This window comes from Aotus nancymaae, unplaced genomic scaffold, assembly GCF_030222135.1.
Source record: "Aotus nancymaae isolate 86718 unplaced genomic scaffold, 86718_ANA_hifiasm-v0.15.2.pri h1tg000014l, whole genome shotgun sequence".
Taxonomy (NCBI): Eukaryota; Metazoa; Chordata; class Mammalia; order Primates; family Aotidae; genus Aotus; species Aotus nancymaae.
This window is the reverse complement of record NW_026988425.1, coordinates 62,902,610-62,922,505: the sequence shown is the minus strand read 5'-3', so window position 1 is coordinate 62,922,505 and position 19,896 is coordinate 62,902,610. Positions and strand designations below refer to the sequence as shown.

General features: G+C 41.2%; 2 pseudogenes; one reads left to right on the top strand and one right to left on the bottom strand.

Annotated features, from left to right (window-relative positions):
* Positions 1-3,910: 3,910 nt before the first annotated feature.
* On the bottom strand, positions 3,911-4,029 carry LOC135274972 (5S ribosomal RNA; annotated as a pseudogene).
* Positions 4,030-9,818: 5,789 nt separating this feature from the next.
* On the top strand, positions 9,819-10,470 carry LOC105723848 (ferritin heavy chain-like; annotated as a pseudogene).
* The last annotated feature ends 9,426 nt before the right edge of the window (positions 10,471-19,896 follow it).

Genomic DNA, 19,896 nt, shown 5'->3' with positions numbered 1-19,896 from the left:
AGAGATGTATTCAAATTCCCTTCTGTGATGGTGAACCTATCAATTTCTTCTTGTACTTCCTTCAAACCTTTGCCTTTTAGGGGGCATGCAGGTTCATAACTGTTATATCTACTTAGTGAACAGAACCTTGTATCAATATGCAATAATCATTTTAGCTTCTAAATAGTACCTTTTGCCTTAAGATATATTTCATCTGGTATAAATATGATAATCCTAGGTATCCAGGTTTACAATTGTTGTATTTTCTTAGTGAATAGAACCTTGTATCAATATGCAATGATCATTTTAGCTTCTAAATAATATTTTTTTTGCCTTAAAGCATATTTTGCCTGGTATAAATATGGCAGTCTCAGGTTTCTTTTAATTATCATTTGCTGGCATAGTTTATCTTTTTGCTTTCTATATTTCTGCATCCTTATGCTTTTCTATTTTTACAGTTAGCATATAGCTAAATTAAAAAAAAACTGACAATATTTGCTTTTAATGGGTGAATTTAATCTGTATGCATTAAATCATAATTATTGCTTGATCTGAATTCATTTTATCTTATTTAATACTTCCCCCCACTTCTTCAATGTTTATTTCTCCTTTATTGACTTTTGTATTAACACTAGTTATCAACAATTTTTGCACTAGTTTGGAAATTTTATATTCTGTTTCAATGGTTACCCTAGAAATTTTAAGAGGTATATTTAATTTAACAATGTCTAAAGGTAATTAATATTTTTATTCTTTTTCTACACAAGAAATCAAATGCCTTAACTTTAATTTCCTTCCCTTTCTTTAATCATAAATTATTATTGCCATAAATTTAGTTATGCATTGATTTTTAGTTCCTGTAGTTACTATAATTATTATTTACATAGTCACTGTTTAGACTTACTTCCATGTTTACCATTTTCTTTGCCCACCGCTTGTTGTATCTAAGACCTACTTCCTAGGATAATTTTCTTTCTTAAGTACCTCCTTCAGAAAATTCTTTAGTAAGTTTTTGCTCATACCATACTCTCTTAATTTTGATTTATTTGAAAATATCTTTATTTTACCATCATTCGTTAAAGTAAATTTCATTTGGTAGAAAATACAGTACAAGGTTGATATATTTTTTTTCCCTCAGTGCTTTAAGCTTATCATTTTACTGGTTTCTGGCTTACATTGTTACTGAGAAATTAGCTGTCAGTGTCATATGAATTATTTATAGATAATCTGTTTTTGTTCCTCTCTAGTTGTTTTAAATATCTCTTTGCTTTTGATGTTCTGCAGTTTCACTATGATGGGTTGAGATTGTTTGTTTTTTCCCTCCTTCCTTTCTTATGTTCCTTGGTGTCTATTGGGCTTCATGAATCTGTGAATTTCTACTTGGAAACATTCCCAGTCATATTGCTTCTACCTCATTATTTCTGTGATCTCTTTATAGATCTCAGATTGGACATATGTTGGACCTTCTCATTTTATCTGTATCTCTTAAAATCTTTTGCAATTTTTTAAATCTCTGTGCTTCATTTTGTGTACTTTTTCAAACCTGTCTTCCGATTTACTCGTTGTCTTTCCGGTTTTACAGTCTCACTCATCATCTGAATTTATAATTTCAATTCTTACATTTAAAAAATTTGTAGGAGTTTTACTTTGTTATTTTTCCAATCTGAATTGTTAATTTTGATAAGCTTTCTTTTTTCCTTTGCCATACACTAAAAACTTTAAAAAAGCTTTAAAAGAAACACATTAAGTACACTTTATTCTCTGTATCTGATAATTATAATATCTGAAATCTGTATGGTTCTGATTCTGCAATTTTTTCTTTCTTTTTACTCTTTGTAATGGTAGATACTTTTTACTCTTTAATATTCCACGTATGTTTGGTGGTTTTTGATTTTGAGCTGATATTACTTGAAACTTTATCTTTCATAATTCTTTAGGGCTTGGGTTTAAAGTGTGGTCCTTCAGAGTGGGTTTGCTTTGCTTTTCTATTACTAACTCTAGACCATTTTAAATGAAGATTTCAGCTTGAGTTATTCAGTCTACATCTGCAGTGTGAATACTTTGTTCAAAGAATATGAACTTATGTTTAGGTAGCTTTTGGGAAAATGTTTTTCCCTGTTCTGTCCAGAATTTAGGTTGACTCAAACAGGATCTTTACTGACTTTTGATATGAAACTTTTTTTTCTTCCCTCTTAGGACTGCCCTTTTAGAATCCTGGCTTTATGCAGCGATCTCAGATCTGACCTCCAACTCTGCCCAGGCTTAGTCTCTTATCCCCAGGTCTTATTAAAACCCAGGCTGTAAACTTCTAGGAACTGAAAAATTCCGCCAGGTTTCCAGTGCTCACTTACTCCTATGTATCTGAACTGTTTTATGTACCTAGTGCAGAAACAGATTGAATTGAATGGAATTGCATGAGTGACATATAAGAGTCATTCTATACAAGTTTCTAAAGTGTAACAAGAAGAGCAAAGTCCACGGGAAGGAATTCAGCACTGTATAAGGAAGACTGCCTCATGAGCTATTTATGAAGTAGTGAGCTTTTTGGTTACCAGGAGGATTCAATGATAGGCTAGACAACTACCTACTGGGGATGTGGTAAAGGGGCCTTAGGTATGAAGGGTTTGGTTGGACCAAAATGCAGCCATCCTCTTGTTCTCCTTGCTTGATGCTGATTTGCATGGCAGAGTCTTTGGAAGAAGTCTCCTTTCCTCGGCCATGCTGAAAGTTTGAAATATTGCCTTACCAGGTCTGCTCTCTGCCTGCAAATGGCTCCTTGACACCTGGCAGCACTGCTGTTGGGGCCCAACAGACTGTGCCAGAGCATGTGATGCCTGGGCTGCCTGGATCTGCTGTTCACGTGGCCACATTTAAGGCCCTGTCAGGGGGCCGTGGTTTGTTTTGGCCACATGGCTCTTGAAGAGGAGGTGAACTGGGGCAGGATGAGTGAGCAACAGGTGTTAGCAGGAGTCTAGACAGAAAAGGATCCTTATACCTACAGGAGCATTCGTTTAAAATAGTGCTTTTCCCAGATATGCCTCTGGTGGCGCTGGGCCATCTGGGCTGTGGTTTAAGATCATTTGGCAACTTTCATTCCTGCAATCAGAGAACAGCTTCTGGTGCTGTAAAATCATCAGCAAGCTAAGCCAATTAGCTCAGCCAGGAGAGGATTATGTGCACTAGTTTTGGTACCAGGCAATTGATCTAAGCTGATTTATGAAGTTTCAATGTTTTTGCTTGCCCTGTTTTCCTCCAGGGCAGTCACAGTTTAACTGGGGCTAGGCCCCAGCAGGTGACGTCTTTGTGTACTTTTAAAATTGCCTGTGGAGAAACTGGGTGAAAAGTGTTCACACTCTCATGCTTGGTGTAGTAAGGAGAGGAGTCCAACTGCAAACATGGGCAATCTGTTTATATGAAGAGAGTGGTAAAATGTCCTTTTCCTGTTTGAGAGGAATTGGATGCTTTTGCAGAGCTCAGTAAGGAGAGGCTAGGATGGGGCTCTGTCAAGAGTGATGGGGTTCCTGAGGGCAATGGGTGGAACTCAGGTTAATAATGAAGCTGAAGCTAAATCTAAAGGGTCAACCCAGATGCAGGGTATAGGGATTCTGTTCTGTGTTACTGCAAATTAGCGCTTTGGGTTACATGTGGGATAATGGATAAAGAATATAATGTCATTTGGGGCAGCAAGTTCATAGATGACCTTGGAAAATTAGCATTGAGTTTGTAATGGCATTTTTACCCCCCGAAGAGTTTATTTCATGTTTTGACTCTTGTAATAGCACTTTGTGCTGCTCACAGAGGGGGTATAAAGGGACAAAACAGAGTATAAAATGGCCCACCCATGCAGAGAAAACTACTGGTAGCATTTTGATGTGTATCTTTCTAGATTTTTATATTTTTATTTTTATTTATTGATTTATTTTTTTTAAAGCCTATATAGCACCTGGTACTCCCCGGAAGTCTCCTATTCAAGTAGTAACCAGGCTCGACCCTGCTGAGCTTCCAAAATCAAACAGGACTGGGTGCATTCAGGGTGGTATGGCCATAGACTCCTTTGAGATTTTTTTCTGTGCATGTATATTTCTTTTTACAGAAATGAAACCATATTATTTTGTCATTTGCTTTTCCATTTATATTGATTCAATCAGTAGACATTTAACGAATGCCTGCAATGTGCCTGGCCCTCTTCTGGGCACAGAGAGTACCTCGATGAAAACAAAGCCCTTGCCTACATAGAACTTACATTTTAAGAAACATTCTGTAGTGAGCATCTTTTCATATCAATAGATTCTTTTATGAAACAGCATTTTTTGGAGTCACATACTATTCCCTAGTGTTGATAGATTTTAATTTAATCATATCTTATTGTTTCCAACAGGATGAGTTGCAACTTTTTGCTATTACAGTGATTTGATGAACAATTTTGTAGCTAATATTCATGTACATCTTTATTAGAGATAAAGGCTGTAATGAAAGATTCATAAAATTAAATGTTCCCCCAGGTAGGAGGAATAAATGTGCTCTGTCTGGCTGTGACTGGCAGGCAATTAGTCGCAAAGACACTTGAGCCCAGAGGGTATCACTGACAGACTTGGCGAACTACATGGCTTAGGCTGGGGCAGGCAAACCACATGTGGGTGTTTGAGCTGACCCACGTGGACTGCCTGGCAACACTTGCCCTCTGGATCAATTAAGGACATGTATGGGTTTCAGGATTCTTCTGAGGCCCAGATGCACTCACTGTGGCTTTAAAAATAAAGATGTGCTGCTCCATGATGACAAATTGCTTGAAATTATATTTTAGCAACCCAAAGAAAAGAATTCTACAGAAGCATACAAAACTGAATTGGGCAAAACTTGCATTTGTGCCTTCAGGGTTGGCATGGGCAGCAGGGTGTGCAGAAGGACCAGCTTTCCAGATGGGTTTTCTGTATATGAAACCCTTGTGAGCAGGATGGGAGACAAAGCAGCAAGGGGAGCAGATGACAGGAATGGAAGTTTGCTTTTATGTGGTGCCCTAACCTTGTAGATGGGGACTCACAGGGCTTTAGATGATTTGTGTGCTTCAATGATGTGCTCTTAAGCTCACTGGAGAAAGTGTGTCCTTTTCTTTGCCAGACAGTTGGCTAACGTATGAGCCTAAAACGCTGGAATCATTTTAAATAATTTCCAGTTTAATACTCCTCTCTTCACCAAATTCTGTCCAATGTCCCTGTCAGAGTCTCTTGAATTTGTTGTTCAAGCTCCACTATTCTCTCACTTGAATCACTGCAGGAGTTTTCATGGGTCTCCGTGTTTCCACTCCCTTCCAGTCCATTTTCCACACAGCGATGGCCTAAGCTATCTGTGCGACATGAACATTGCATCATGTTATCACTGGGTTAAAAACCTTCAACGGCTTCCTGTCACCTACAGGGTGAAATCCAAACTCATTTGAGACTGAAGAGGCATTCCAGTTGCCCTGGCCTACTGGACTGGTCCTGTCGCCTGCCACAGCCCTTACCTCTGTACCGGCTGTGAACTATTGCAGTTCCCTGGGAGCGACTTATTTATTAAGCCTTTGTATCCTTGCACACAATCTTCCTTCAGCTCTGAGTGCTTTTCCTATCATTTTCCCTTGGCATCTTCTACTCATTTTAGCACCCCTTTCTTTGTGACCCCACAGCACTGCATCCATCTCTGTATTATCACTTATTGTGCCACTCATTGACACATCTCCTGTCTATATCATTTACTGGACTGTGGACTACTTGAGGGTGAGGGCTGAATCTTATTAATTTTTTTATCTGCTATCCCATGAGGTGCCTCACATATTTGTTGTTGAATGAATGCTTACAGAATCATAAATATTGGAGGGGTATATACAATCTGGATTGCAAAAACATGTTCTTTGATGAAGGCCTAACAAGATAGAGTGTGTTCATAGTGCTCAGTTCTGATGTAAGTTTTCAGACATCTTTTTAAAGATTTTTATTCTAAAGATGATTAATTTTGTTCCATTAAGACTGGTCCTTAGATAGGGTTGGTTTATACACATGCATGCTCTCTCAGACATGATCTGATGTTGCGAACACACACACGGACACACACACACACACACACACACACACACACACATAATTCAACAGGATTCAAAAAGGAAGTGATGAATTCAAACGTGGGGTTCTCTCACTCCAAACTGTGCTCTTGACTCCTATAATCTCCTGCCTGCGGGTGCTGGTATTTTGGGTCCAAGAGAAGGAGTTGTCAATGGAAGGAAATGGAAATGTGAAAATGTGGCAAAAAGAGAAAAAAACAACAAACCCCAAAATGAAAACAAACAACTCCAAGACTATCCAGGTGTTTATATAGGTATTTTTAAAAAGGCAATTGCTTTCTCTATCAAAGTCTCGGTTTCCATTCTTATTAAATGTAAATAATAATGTCCTGACTTATAAGGCGGCTGGAAGGATTAAATGAGATAATGTATTTTATATAGTAAATGCTTAACAAAAAGTAGTGACCATATTTACTTTTCCAGAATTTTTGCTTTTTCTTCTTCCCATGCTCAGGAATCTGAGAGTGGGCCCTAATAGAAACAAATCTTTGCAGAGGAAATCTCAAGGCTGCCTGTAGTTGATGAGTAGACAGCCTTTAAATACTCCTTCAGGAGTTTCTGAGGACCTTCTCATACCTCCTGCTCTAGCACCCTGTTGTTTACTCCCTAAAATCCCATAGCTAGATTTCTCCTACTAACACCTGTTCACAGATACAATAGCCCTGATAGAATTAACAAGTTAAAACATTTACTTTATATCTCCATGGAATGAGTTTTGAGCTTCTTTCCTAAAAATAGGATTTTTTCTTGAGCAGGAGACCTGAGGCCAGGTTTGGGGAAGAAATATCTGGTGAGGAAAGGAAGTAGTGGAATGAAGAGTCCCGTAGGAAACGTTATTGGCTGTGCCACCCAGAGATGGCCATCTACCTCCCTCTTCCTGCCATCTTGGTCAGGATCATCTCTCTGAATTTCCTTCTTTCTTTCCTTTTTAAAAATATTTTGGCTCAATCCTTCAGTATAATTCTACTGACCAACTCACCTCCCTGATAGGTGTGTGATGAGGAGGTATGCTGGGGGAAGAATGAGGAAGAAAGGCCTTTCTAAGCCCAAATGTACATTCTGGAAAAATTAGAGTTGTGCTTACTGGTAGACCTGGGTCCGGACACAGTCCAAGGAGCAGAAATGATAGACAAGATGACTTCATAGTGTGGGAGACATGATTGGGAACGTCCCTTCTCCAGCTACTTTTTAAAAGAAAATTGTGGTAATATATACATAACATAAAATTTACTATTTAAACCATTTTTAAGTTGAGTGGCATAAAATATATTCACATCATTGTACAACCAACACCCATCTCTGGGAATTTTTTTCACCTTCCCAAACAAACCCCATAGGCAATAAACTACCCATCCCCTTCCACCCTACTCCTAATCCCTGGCAACCACTGTGCTGCTTTCTGTCTGTAAGAATTGGACTATCCTAGGTACCTCGTATAAGTGGAATCATGCAGCATGTGTCCCTTTCTGTGACTGGCATATTTCACTGGGTGCTATGTCTTCCAGGCTCACCCATGCTGTAGCTTTCAGCTGCTTTTGGAATCTGTTTTGGAAGCAACACACTGAGCAGGCCGCCCACTGGCCAGCAGGCCTCAGGCCCTAGGCCTGAGTTCAGGAAGGGGTGCCTGGGTGGCCATTTCCCTTTCAGAGAGTCTAGTAATGGCATTGTTTGTGTTCCCTGGACAGCCAGGAAAAAATCTGCTGACCATTCTCTTAGCCCATTTCCTTCCCTTTCTTCTTAGGGGCCATTAAAACACCAAGCAGCAGGTTCTTCTCACTGAAAACCTATGCAATCTTGGCAGTGGGGCTGGGCACTGTTGGTAGCCAGAATGAATTTGCTCCTGCTTAGGAACGAGGCCACAATTTACCATGTTTGCTCCCAATTCATAATTTGAAATAGCCCTCTCCTGCTTCCAGTGGCTCCTGGCCCATCATACAACATGTGGCTTCTGCTGGGGCTGTAGGAGGGCTGCCCCTTTCTGTCCTGTCATGCTGACAGCCACGTGGGATGTTGGCAGAGCCAGCCAATGACTGCCAGTCTCCTGGATGGTTGCCTTATCCACTGCTTGGAAGTCTTGTCATGTCTGATGTGGTAGGGTCGAGTTTCTAGAGGAAATGTTCCTCTGGGATTTGAATGAAATCTGGGCTGTCTTATCCTATCTCCAGGAAAATCTGAGCAAGCAGCAATTGTAATTAATACTTGATGAATAATACCCACTGGGGGTTAATTCCTGACTGCCCAGAGCTCTGAATGGGTGGAACACATGGTATTGGTTGGGTGTTAGCCATGCTTGCTAATGAATTCACTTTACTTATTTTGGCCTTGGGGTTAGTCAAGGATAGCTCAGAAATAAAGTAGTGCCATAGTACTGCCTCTTACAGCTGATCGTCTTTCTTTCTTCTTGTTTCATTTAACATAATATATTTGAAATTCATCCATGTTGTTGCATGAATCAATAGTTCATTCATTCATTCATTCTTTTTTTTTTTTTTTTTTTTGAGGGAGAGTCTTGTTTTGTTGCCTAGTCTGGAATGCAGTGGTGCAATCTTGGCTCACTACAACCTCTGCCTCCTGGGTCCAAGCGATTCTCCTGCCTCAGCCTCCTGAGTAGTTGAAACTTCCCGAGTAGTTGGGACTACAGCTACCATGTGTCACCATGCCCAGCTAATTTTTGTATTTTTAGTAGAAACAGGGTTTTACCGTGTTGGCCAGGCTGGTCTCGAACTCCTGACCTCAAGTGATCCACCCTACTTAGCCTCCCAAAGTGCTGGGATTAAAATGTGGGTCACCACACCTGGTCTGTAGTTTATTCTTTTTTTATTGGTGAGTAGTCGTCCAATGCATGAATATGCCACAATTTATTTATTCATTTTCTTATTGACAGACATTGAGTTGTTTCTAATTTGGGCTATATAAATGAATATTCGTTCACAAATCTTTCTGTGGACATGTCCGTCTTGTCTACGAAGTAGTTCTCCAAACTTGTACCACTCTACCTTCTTATCAGAGTTCCTGTTGCTGTCCATCTTTATCAACATTTTGTGTAGTATTTTTGAAAATCTTAGGTATTCTAGTGGGGGCTAAAATGGTATTTTACATGTGTGAATTTGCCTCTATCTGATGACTGATGATATGGGGCACCTTTTCATGTGTGTATTGGCCATTCACATCTCTTATGAGATGTTTGTTCATCTTTCACCAACTTTTTATTAAATTGTACGTAATTTTATTGTTGATTTGCAGGATATTTTAAAACATATTCTGTATAAAAGGCCTTCATTACATATATGTGCTGCAAATATTATTTCCTGGTTTGTGACTAAATTCATTTTCTTAATGGCATACTTTAAAAAGTAGAAATTCTCAGTTTTGTTGAAGTCCAACATTATCAATTTTTTCTTGTATGGCTTTTTGCATCCTGTCCAAAAAGCTTTGCCTATGCAAAGGTCACAAAGATATTCTCTTATTTATTTATTTATTTTTCTAGAAGACTAATAGTTCTGGGTTTTATATTTAAGCCTATGACCCATTAAAAAATCATTGTTAGACGTTCTCTGCCGAGTCACCCTGGTTTCCTGCTTCAACAGTGCTTGGACGGAACCGGCGCTGGTCCCCAACCCCGGCCGGCTGCCCATAGCCAGCCCTCCATCACCTCCACACCGCGCCCTCGGACCACCCCAAGGACCCCGCCGCCCCTCCAGCGCTGTGCAGCCACCACCGCTGCCGCTGCCACTGCCACCTCTCCTTAGCTGCCACCATGATGACCGCATCCCCCTCGCAGGTGCGCCAGAACTACCACCAGGACTCAGAGGCCGCCATCAACCGCCAGATCAACCTGGAGCTCTACGCCTCCTGTATCTACCTGTCCACGTCTCACTACTTTGACTGCGACAGTGTGGCTTTGAAGAACTTTGCTAAGTACTTTCTTCACCAGTCTCATGAGGAGAGGGAACATGCTGAGAACCTGAGGAAGCTGCAGAATCAACGAGGTGGCCGGATCTTCCTTCAGGATGTTCAGGAAACTGGACCATGATGACGGGGAGAGCGGGCTGAATGCAATGGAGTGTGCGTTACATTTGGAAAAATACGTGAATCAGTCACTACTGGAGCTGCACAAACTGGCCACTGATAAAAATGACCCCCGTTTGTGTGACTTCATTGAGACACATTACCTGAATGAGCAGGCGAAATCCATCAAAGAATTGGGTGACCACATGACCAACTTACGAAAGATGGGAGCACCCCAATCTGGCTTGGCAGAATATCTCTTTGACAAGCACACCCTGGGAGACAGTGATAATGAAAGCTAAGCCATAGGCTAATTTCCCCATAGCCACGGGGTGACTTCCTTGGTCACCAAGGCAGTGCATGCATGTTGGGGTTTCCTTTTTTATATAAATTGTACCAAAACATCCACTTAAGTTCTTTGGCCTTCAAATAAAGAAATTTGGTACCCCCACAAAAACAAAACAAAACGAAAAACCATTGTTAGTGTATGAAGTGAGAAAAAAATTTAGTGAAAAATAGAACTCGAGGCCATATATCTTCCAGAAGAAAACATCCTACTCTCCAATTTGCTGTGATAAATTAAGGGAAAATCTTGTGGCACCCCTGAGATGGAGTAGCTAAGGGAAGAGCTTCCTTCCCTTCCTTCAAGGGTTGACAGTGTGGCAGCAACAGGTGTTGGTGAAGGGTAGTTGTGTCCAGTGAAGTAATGACTTAATGTGCATTATTTACAGTAGAGGTAGCAGCAATGCTGAGCACCTGTGAGAGAAAACTGAAGGAACTCCTAGAAAAAGCTAGAGGACGTTTTTTGGGACCTAACATATATATATTTAGAGACAAGGTTTCTCTCTGTAATCTAGGCTGGAGTGCAATGGTATGATCATAGCTTACTGTAACCTCAAACTCCTGGGCTCAAGTGATCCTCCTGCCTCAGCCTCCCAAGTAGTTTAGATTATAGTCATGTGCTGCCATGCCCTAATTTTTTGTTTGTAGAGACAGGGTCTCGCTATGTTGCCAGGCAAGTTTTGAACTTCGGGCTCGAGTGATCCTCCCCTCTTGGCCTCCCAAAGCACTGGGATTATAGGTGTGAGCCCCTATGCCTGACCAGGGACCAGAGTTTTCCAATAAAACCAGCAGGGGTGCATGCTATTACAATTCTGGTATTTACAGGAAAAAGGTGACTTTATTTTTGTTTTTATTTTTGATACTGAAACAATTATAGACTAACAGAAGAGTTGCAAAGATAGTACAGGGAGTTCCTGTAGACTTCTCATCCAGCTTCCCCTAATGTTATGGGAATTTATTTGGGGGAAGAGTCAAGAAGCATGGTGAGTGAGTGGGAAAGTAAGAGAGGGAAGGAAGAGAAGCTGATACTGGGTGAATTAATGAGCAGGTTTCTGCTATGGGTAAATAGGACTTGGTCCCTCTAGGGACCCTCTAAGAAACTGTACGGAGCGCATCTCAGAGCTGTCCTATGGAGGGGTAAGCGAGTTATCCAGCAACTTCAAACCCTCATTAGCTTCGTGACAGGTGCATAGAGGACTACCTCCTGACCAGAATGTTCCTGTAGGCAGCATAACTTAGGCAAGAAACTATTGGTGTGCCTCTGGGGGGACAGTCCGAAGAGGGCTCAGATGAGAATGGTACTGTTTGGGGGTAGGGGAAGAGGGGAGCATTAACAAGGTCTGCTAGGCTTTTCAATGGACCCAAACTTTGCATAAGAATTTACTGGTTGCGTGTGGCCACTATGGAGATAGACCTTTCCAGACAAAAAAAGTAGAATGTACAAAGATTAAAAGGGAGTATGATAAATTCAGTGACATGATGAAGCTGTTTTGGGTGTGTGTGGGAAGAGAACTAAAAGGCTAGAGAGAGGTCAGGGAAGAGGCACGGGATAGAATACAAGAGTCTTCTATTCTACATTAGCAATTTTGAACTTTATCCTGATGGCCAAAGGGAATTTTTGAAGGGTTTTAAATAGGACAGTAATATCAATTTGCACTTTTAGGAGGATTATTCTGGATGCTATGTGAAAAACAGATGAGAGGGTGGTAAGATTAGAATCATGAAAACCAGCCAAGAGTTTGTCTCAGTAATCCAGGTGAGAGATGATGGTGGTGAACTCAGATAGTGCTCACCTGGATGGAAGAAATGCTTGGGGGTTGTAATTAACAGGACTTGAATGGGAATGGTAGAGGTGGGAGATGAGGGAAGGTGGAATATAAATGGAGGAGATGATGAGGGAGAGAGGAAAATAAGGAATATGACTTCCATGCTCCTGACCCTGCTATCTATTATTCCCTGAGATGGAAATAAGTAGTGATAGAGGCAGGAGGAGGAGTTACTCTAGGCAGGTAGGGACATCAGAGAGAGGCAACTTGACTTTGGAGGAAGAGGCAGAGAGGCCACTTGGCTTCAGGGGAGAGTGACCTTCCCTTCCCATCCCCGTTCCAGCTCCCCTCTCTGCTGAGAGCTGCTTTCATCACCAATAAAATTGTCCACATTCACCATCCTTCAGTTTGTCTGTATGATCTCATTCTTCTTGGGTACTGGACAAGAATTTGGGACCCACCAAGTGTGGGTACCCAAGAAGGCTGTCACACTGGCTCGTTGCTCTTGCTGGCAGGAGGTAGCCACTCCCCTCTACAAGGCAAAGGGCCCACTGAGCTGATAGCGCACTGCTCTCCGTGGATGGTTGAGCTAAGAAAACATTGTAACATACCTTCTGGGGCCTTGGGATCCCAGGCACCCCTACCTGGATGCTGCTGTGGGGCCTGCGCAGAGTTTGTTTCTGCTGGCACCAAAGTGACCGGCAGGTTCCTGCACTCTCTCACTTGCGTGTTCCTTCCTGTGAGGAGCTGAGTGTGATGTGTGGAGTAAACAGAGCACCCCTGTTCTGCAAGGGGTCAAGGAAAAATCTTGCATCAGTAAGATGATAAATGTGGGAGTTTGGGGCCTCGTAAATGTGTAGTGTCAGTAGGAAATCCCAGGGAGAGTTATTTAATAAACAATAGGATATAAATGTCTTTGATGCCTTTGGTGCATTTAATCTGCAGATTTAGATTTAGGGGTGGATAGCTTAAAGTCTACCATGGTCTTACTACTGAAACCATAAGATCAGGTGAGATGGCCCTGGAGATTATATAGCATGAGATTTATGGGAGGTAGCAGAAAAAAACCTGTAGAAACATGAATCCTACCAGGGCTGCCATTCGAAGTGTGCCTTGCTTTTTCATCTGGCCATGAACAAACCTCCTGTCTCCTAGTTTTCAGAAAACAGCACGCAGAAAGGCGGGTAGGAAGCTGCATGCGCGTGCCTGAGGCCAGGTTTTCCTGATTAAAGCTCTCCTTGGGCTTGTGGTGTTGCCCCTGTGGCTTTCCTTGGCATGGCCTTTTATTTTGAGAGAACCTTTTCGGAGGGGCTGATCTTTTCTTCTCATTTCTTCTCTGCTTCAGCCTTATGCTATAATATTTATGTTGGCTACTTGCCTTTCTTTTTACCAGTTGGGACTAGTTGTATTCTCATAGCTATTTTCCCTCTCTCTGTTTTAGACAAATAAAAAATGGAAATGCCAGGTTTAAAACAGAGGGTTTGTCAAAGATGTGTCTTTCCTTTGCTGACAAGAGAAAGCAAGTGCACGTGTGGCAGACCAGCCCATTCCTAAATCTAAATGCACACTGGTGGTCCTGGCAGTGGGGGAGTCAGGGTGATTCCCCACTTCGTGAGGGTAGAACCGTCTTAAATAATACCAATTTTGCACTTTTCCTTGGTAAGTGAAATTCATTTTCCAATATGAACTGCAAATTGTAAATTATTAATCGTGCCCCAAGGTATTCCACTGGACTAATCCAGTCTTGCCCTCTGCAAATTGGTTTTGATCCTTCACATTTAGAAGAGACTCTTGCTATCATTGAGACTAATTTTTATTTGTACTCACACGTGGATCTCCTCTCTAGCACATCCAAAGCAGCCCCTTTAATTTGGGGTGAGGGAGAGGATCTATTTGTTGAAAATCCCTTTCTTTTCCCTGCCATGTCTGTTTTGTACTTCAGAGTCACACAGAATAATTCTAATGCTTATTTTAAAAGACAGGCTTTCAAATGCTTAAATTCATATATTTAAACTCTCCTAAGGTGGTAGCCTCCTCTTTTTTCTCTCCTCTCTTAAGTTTTCCTGCTCTCCTCTCCTACGGGACATACACAAGCCTTATACAATTTAGTCACTGTTTTTTGGGAGTTAAACCAAATCTGATTCTTTTCAGTTTAGGTTCTACACCCAAGAGGGAATTCAACAAATTAAAGTGACTACAGCTGTGAAGATACTTAAAACTGTAACCATTTGGGGTCCCACATTTCTGTGAATATAGCCTGAAGTCTATTTTTTGGCAAAAACTTCACCCTCTTGCCTTATATTCTGTTAACTATAAAATACAAATTTACATTATTTCCATGAGAACTGCTGCCTTCCTTATCCTGCAGTTGTGTGGAAGACCTTATATTTCTCCCAGTTAAATGGCATCTTGGGAAACCATTGTTCCAGTTTGTTTCTCTCTTTTTGGCTTTTGATTCTGTTATGCAAACTATTAGCTATTAACCTCAAGAGCTTGTCATATGCATACCTGAGCACCGTTTCCTCTTCATATTTAATAAAAGCTGTTCAGAAAAAATGTCAAGGAAGGAAAACTGGACCAATTGCCAGATGCCTATGTCTATATTAACATTATTCTATTAGTCAGTTCCCTTTGGTTAATATATAACTTAGCTAAAGTTTAGTTACATTATACTGCAGTAACAAACAATTGCCACATTTTAGTGGCTTCCAACAAGAGTTTATTTCTTATTCACAATTTGTGCTGACTGTGATTCAGCTGTCACTCTGCTCCATTTTTCTTCATTACAGGGCCAGCAAGGAGAGGTCCCAATCTGCGATATGCTTCCCTCATGTCAAAGGGAGAAAAAGAGATATTGCTTATGGTATGGACAGGAGGCAAAGAAATATTGGGTAGAAGAGGGTGGTTCCCCAGCAAAGGCCCCACCCTCAAGCCTGGAAACCCGCGGCCCTAAATGGGAATGGGCATTCCTGTTTTTGTGCTCAAATGTTTGGCCCACCACGACCCCCTGTTCTGTACCCAATAACCCAAAGCTCCGTAAGCAGATGAGCAGATGAACAGAAGAGTGAAGAGCAGCAGAATGGCACAGCAGAGGAGGAGAGAAGAGAAAAGGAGCAGATGAATGTTGAGAGAGTTTGACTGGGAATGCATTTATTGAGTACTTCATGTGGCAGGCAGTGATGTGAGTTCTGTGCTATCCTATTGGGCAGAATAATTAGCTCTCCCAACCTCAGTAGATAAACCTTAGAATCTCAATGGCTTCACACAGTAAAAGTTTATTTCTCATTCACATCATAGTTCAGTGTGGGTTGGATGACTCTCCAGGGTAGCTCTTTCCTCCAAGTGGTGATGTGGGAATCTAGGCTGCTTCCATCTTGTAAGTAGGTTACGTGGTACGCGTGGCTGCTAAGGATGCCATTGCAAAGTGTGTGTCTTTGAGAGGGAGAGAGAGAGAGAGAGAGAGAGAGAGAAAGAGAGAGATGGAGGAAGAACCTGGTGGATGTTTTCAAGGACCAAGATGGGAACTGGCTCTCATCACTTCTACCCACATTCCATTGGCCTGTATTAGTCACATGACCTCATCTAGATGCACCAGAGCTGATAAATAGAGCACTGGATATTTAGTGGACACTAATAAACCCTGTCACTATGTTAAAATCATTATCCCCATTTTTATATATAAGAAAACTGAGGTGCAGAAAGTTTAAGGACTTTTCCTTGGACCTATGTAGTAGTGAAATAGATGGTATCTGAACCTAGACAGTCAGGCTTTAGAATCTGTGCTCTTAGCAACTGCACTGGACTGTGTCTTATCTTTTATCATAGTTTGCTAGGTTATGACTATATTGACTATACCAGCATCTAGACCTCATTTATCCATTTTTTTTCAGGAACATCAAAATAACCTTTTAAATTATTCTGTTAAAATCTTGGTACACTGGAGATACCATGATTATAATCCTTATACCATGCGATAAAGCTGGTGCAGCAGAAGTAATTTTCAGTCATCAGTGGTTTTTTTTTTTTCTCCTGAGAGATGAGCATTTTTGGATCCAAAGAGGCCACAAGGGCAGGGGCAAGGGATGTCTCAGTGGGAACTAGAGGGTCTGATTCCCCTGTTGCTCCCATCTTGGCTCTGAAGAAGACCCAGGGATCACGGAGCAGTCTCCAGAGGGACTGAGGTTAGGTTTTTCCATTAGCCTGGAAATAAGGGCTCAGACTGAGAAATTAAGTTGTTATAAAAAATCAAGAAAGTTATATTTCTTGTGCTCTTTAGTCAGTGGACTAAGATGAATAGCTACTACATTAAAAAAATCCAGACTATTGCCTGCATGGTGATCAAATTCATCATTGCTCATTTGTGGATTCTTTTTCTTTTCTCTGGTTAGAAATGGGACTGGCTATCCCTAGCCCCTCTCCTGTGGTTCTCCGAGGTTCCTCACTGGTTACTGATTGTGGTCATTTTATCTGCAGATTTTCACAAAAGAAGTTTGTGATGTGTTGGAGCCAGGGTCCATAACTAATTCCCAACAGCTAGGTGACATCTCGTGTTCTCTTCACTTACCTTGGGTTTTAATTCTCTCTGAGTGAGATTTATCCCACCAATTCCAGAAGCTCTTTTTTGACAAAGAAACTGGAAGCAAAATAGGAGCAGAAGTGTCATGGTTTCTGACTGCCCTTCATTAGCATAGCAAGAATCCCAGCTGTAGCCCAAAGAGCAGTTGTTCTAGAAGTTAGAGGTGAGCCTGCTTGCCCAGAGTAACATGGGGCCAGCCTTACAGGGTTTCTTGACTTGAAGGTCTGAGGACTTTTCAGGGATAGAATTACCAGAAAGAACAGAAGGAAGTGAGAGTGAAGGCCAAGAAGTTGTTCCGAGGAGAATGGCCAGTTATCAGAAGGAACGGCACTTCTGAGCACAGACTAACATGTGTCTCTTCAAATGTCCTCTGATCTAGACCCCGGGAAATTACACCAGCGTCTGGGGGTGAGGAGGCCATTACAATAGCAGGTAAATGCCAAAAGGACTATTTCTGTGTAGATTTTGTGGGACTTTGAGAACACAAACTGCAAGTAGGCATTAGTGTTGGCAGGAGGGAGGTGGACAGTGGTGGTTGCTCTTTTAGCAACAGCAATAGCTCCCACCTTGGTGGTGACCATAACTTGAGAATTCTACACATGGGGTTAGAATAAGAAAGAAGAAAATGGAAAGTACAGCAAGGAAACCTGGATGATTTGGTGTTATCTTTATTTACCCCTGGCGATTCATTCCTAAAGCCATATGAAAGGAACTTTGTGAAGGGTAACACTATGTGTGTGTGTGTGTGTGCGCGCGCGCGCGTGCACGTGCACACGTGCATGCGTGTGTGTTAGAAATTCTGCAAGAATGGGTGGAGTTGAAGCCAGAGGAAAACTATTTTGTGTTCATTGTTATTATTCTATTATGTTATTCTCCTGTTTGCCTGGGGTGGGAAATACAAATTATTAGTTTCACCCCGTTTGTCCCAACAGCACTTAGACCATTTTTGTTCTTCTTAGACTAAACATGAGTTAAATGGTTCTTTTTGTTGTCATTCCATTCAGTGCAAGCCTGAGCTGACTTTGGGCTTCCACTTCCTGACCCTGTGTTTCAGCCTTTTATAATCATCTCTGGGCATATCCTCTTTTCCCCATCTTTTGAATTATTTTTAAAGGCCTGAGTATATTAGTAAGTTCCCTTTACATCCATATTGGCCTCTGGAAGTATCTTTTTTCTCCCCTGCCCCCACTTTTTCCCATCAGGCTGTAAACTTGTCTTTCTTATTCTTTCTTTATTAAAATATCAACTTAAACATTTTTTTCCTTTGAATGTAAAAGTAGTAAATTTCCATTGTAGAAAATTTAAAAGTAGGGAGACCCATCAAGGAGAAAAAAATTACCATAATTCTAGGATTCAGAGATAATTAATATTACTTTGCTTGATGTCTTTCCATCATTTCTATGCATATCTGTACAAACATTATGTGTGTGTATGTATGGGTGTGCATAGATATATGTAAGCATACACTATCATTACAAATTTGGGATCATACCATACATGACTTTTTTTTTTTTTTTTTTTTTTTGAGACAGAGTCTAGCTCTGCCCCCAGGCTAGAGTGTGGTGGCATGATCTCTGCTCACTGCAACCTCCGCCTCCCAGGTTCAAGCTATTATCCTGCCTCAGCCTCCCGAGTAGCTAGGATTAAAGGCACATGCCACCATGCCCCGCTAATTTTTATATTTTTAGTAGAGACAGGGTTTCACCATGTTGGCCAGAATGGTCTTGATCTCCTGACCTCGTGATCTGCCCACCTCTGCCTCCCAAAGTGCTGGGATTACAGGCATGAGCCACTGCTCCCGGCCCACACATGACATTTTGTAAACTTTTTTCACCTATAAATATACCATGATTGTTTGTCATGTTTTTTCTTTTAGAACATTATTCTTAATGACTACAAATTATTTTCAGACTTTTGACACATATAGCTAATTTGCTTTCTTGCTTTTTTGAGCTGGAGTCTCACTCTGTCACCCAGGCTGGAGTGCAATGGCATGACCTTGGCTCACTGCAACCTCTGCCTCCAGGCTCAAGCGATTCTCCTGCCTTAGCCTCCTAAGTAGCTGGGACTACAGATGCATGCCACCACGCTCAGCTAAATTTTTTTGTATTTTTAGTAGAGATGGGTTTCATCATGTTGGCCAGGCTGGTCTCGAACTCCTGACCTCAAGTGATCTGACTGCCTCAGCCTCCCAAAGTGCTGGGATTACAGGTGTGAGCCACCATGCCTGGCTGCTAATTTGTTTTCCAAAAAGGAGATGACAGTGCACTCTTCTGTCAGTAGTATTTAAGAGTACCATTGCTGATTTCTCTGCATTCTTCTCAACACAACAACTTAAAATTTTCAGTCAGTTGTCTAGGTAAAAAAGTAATGTCTTAGCGTTATAATCTGCATTTTTGATTGCTAATAAGATGAACATTTTCCATGTTTATGGCCATTTGTATTTTGTTTTTCACAAGTTGCTTGTGTGTTGACATGCATCTGTAATTGTCTTTTGTTAGAAGTTTCCTAATCCTCTTGCTCCTTCTTGTCTATAAAGAGTCTCAGACAATGTGATCATGTTGATCTGTTAGCTGAGGGTTTAGAATCTGCCTTTCTAAAGTCTGTGGCATGTATCTGATTATACCCACTTACTATCTTCCTGGCAATCACACAATTAAATGTCCTGACCACGTGTCTTGTGTTTCATTCTGTCTCCAATACTTGATCGATTATATCAGAATGATGAACCGTGGGTCCTTCAATGTCATAATTAGCATGGGGTTCACATCTTTGCCCATGGGTGCTAGAAGACTGAACAAAGGAAAGAAGAAAAAAATCCTTGAAGGGAGTTGGATATAAGACAATGAGCTACAGCTCAGTGGGGTACAAGAAAGGGTATAATTTATGGTCCTCTGAAGGTGTGGGGTTATGCCAACAGTCCTAAGGATACATTGTGAGAAGCCATTCTGAGACAGGCCTCTGTTGAGTTGAATGTGGTATCATGTTCCAGGGAAACTTGGTCAGAGATCAGGATCATATGACAGGGAGACGAGACAGAGCTAAAGTTTAGAGCTTAGATTGTGATTTTAAAAAAGTGAAGGAAGGATGGTGGACAAAGAACAGGACTCAGATCCTGAGATTGTTGG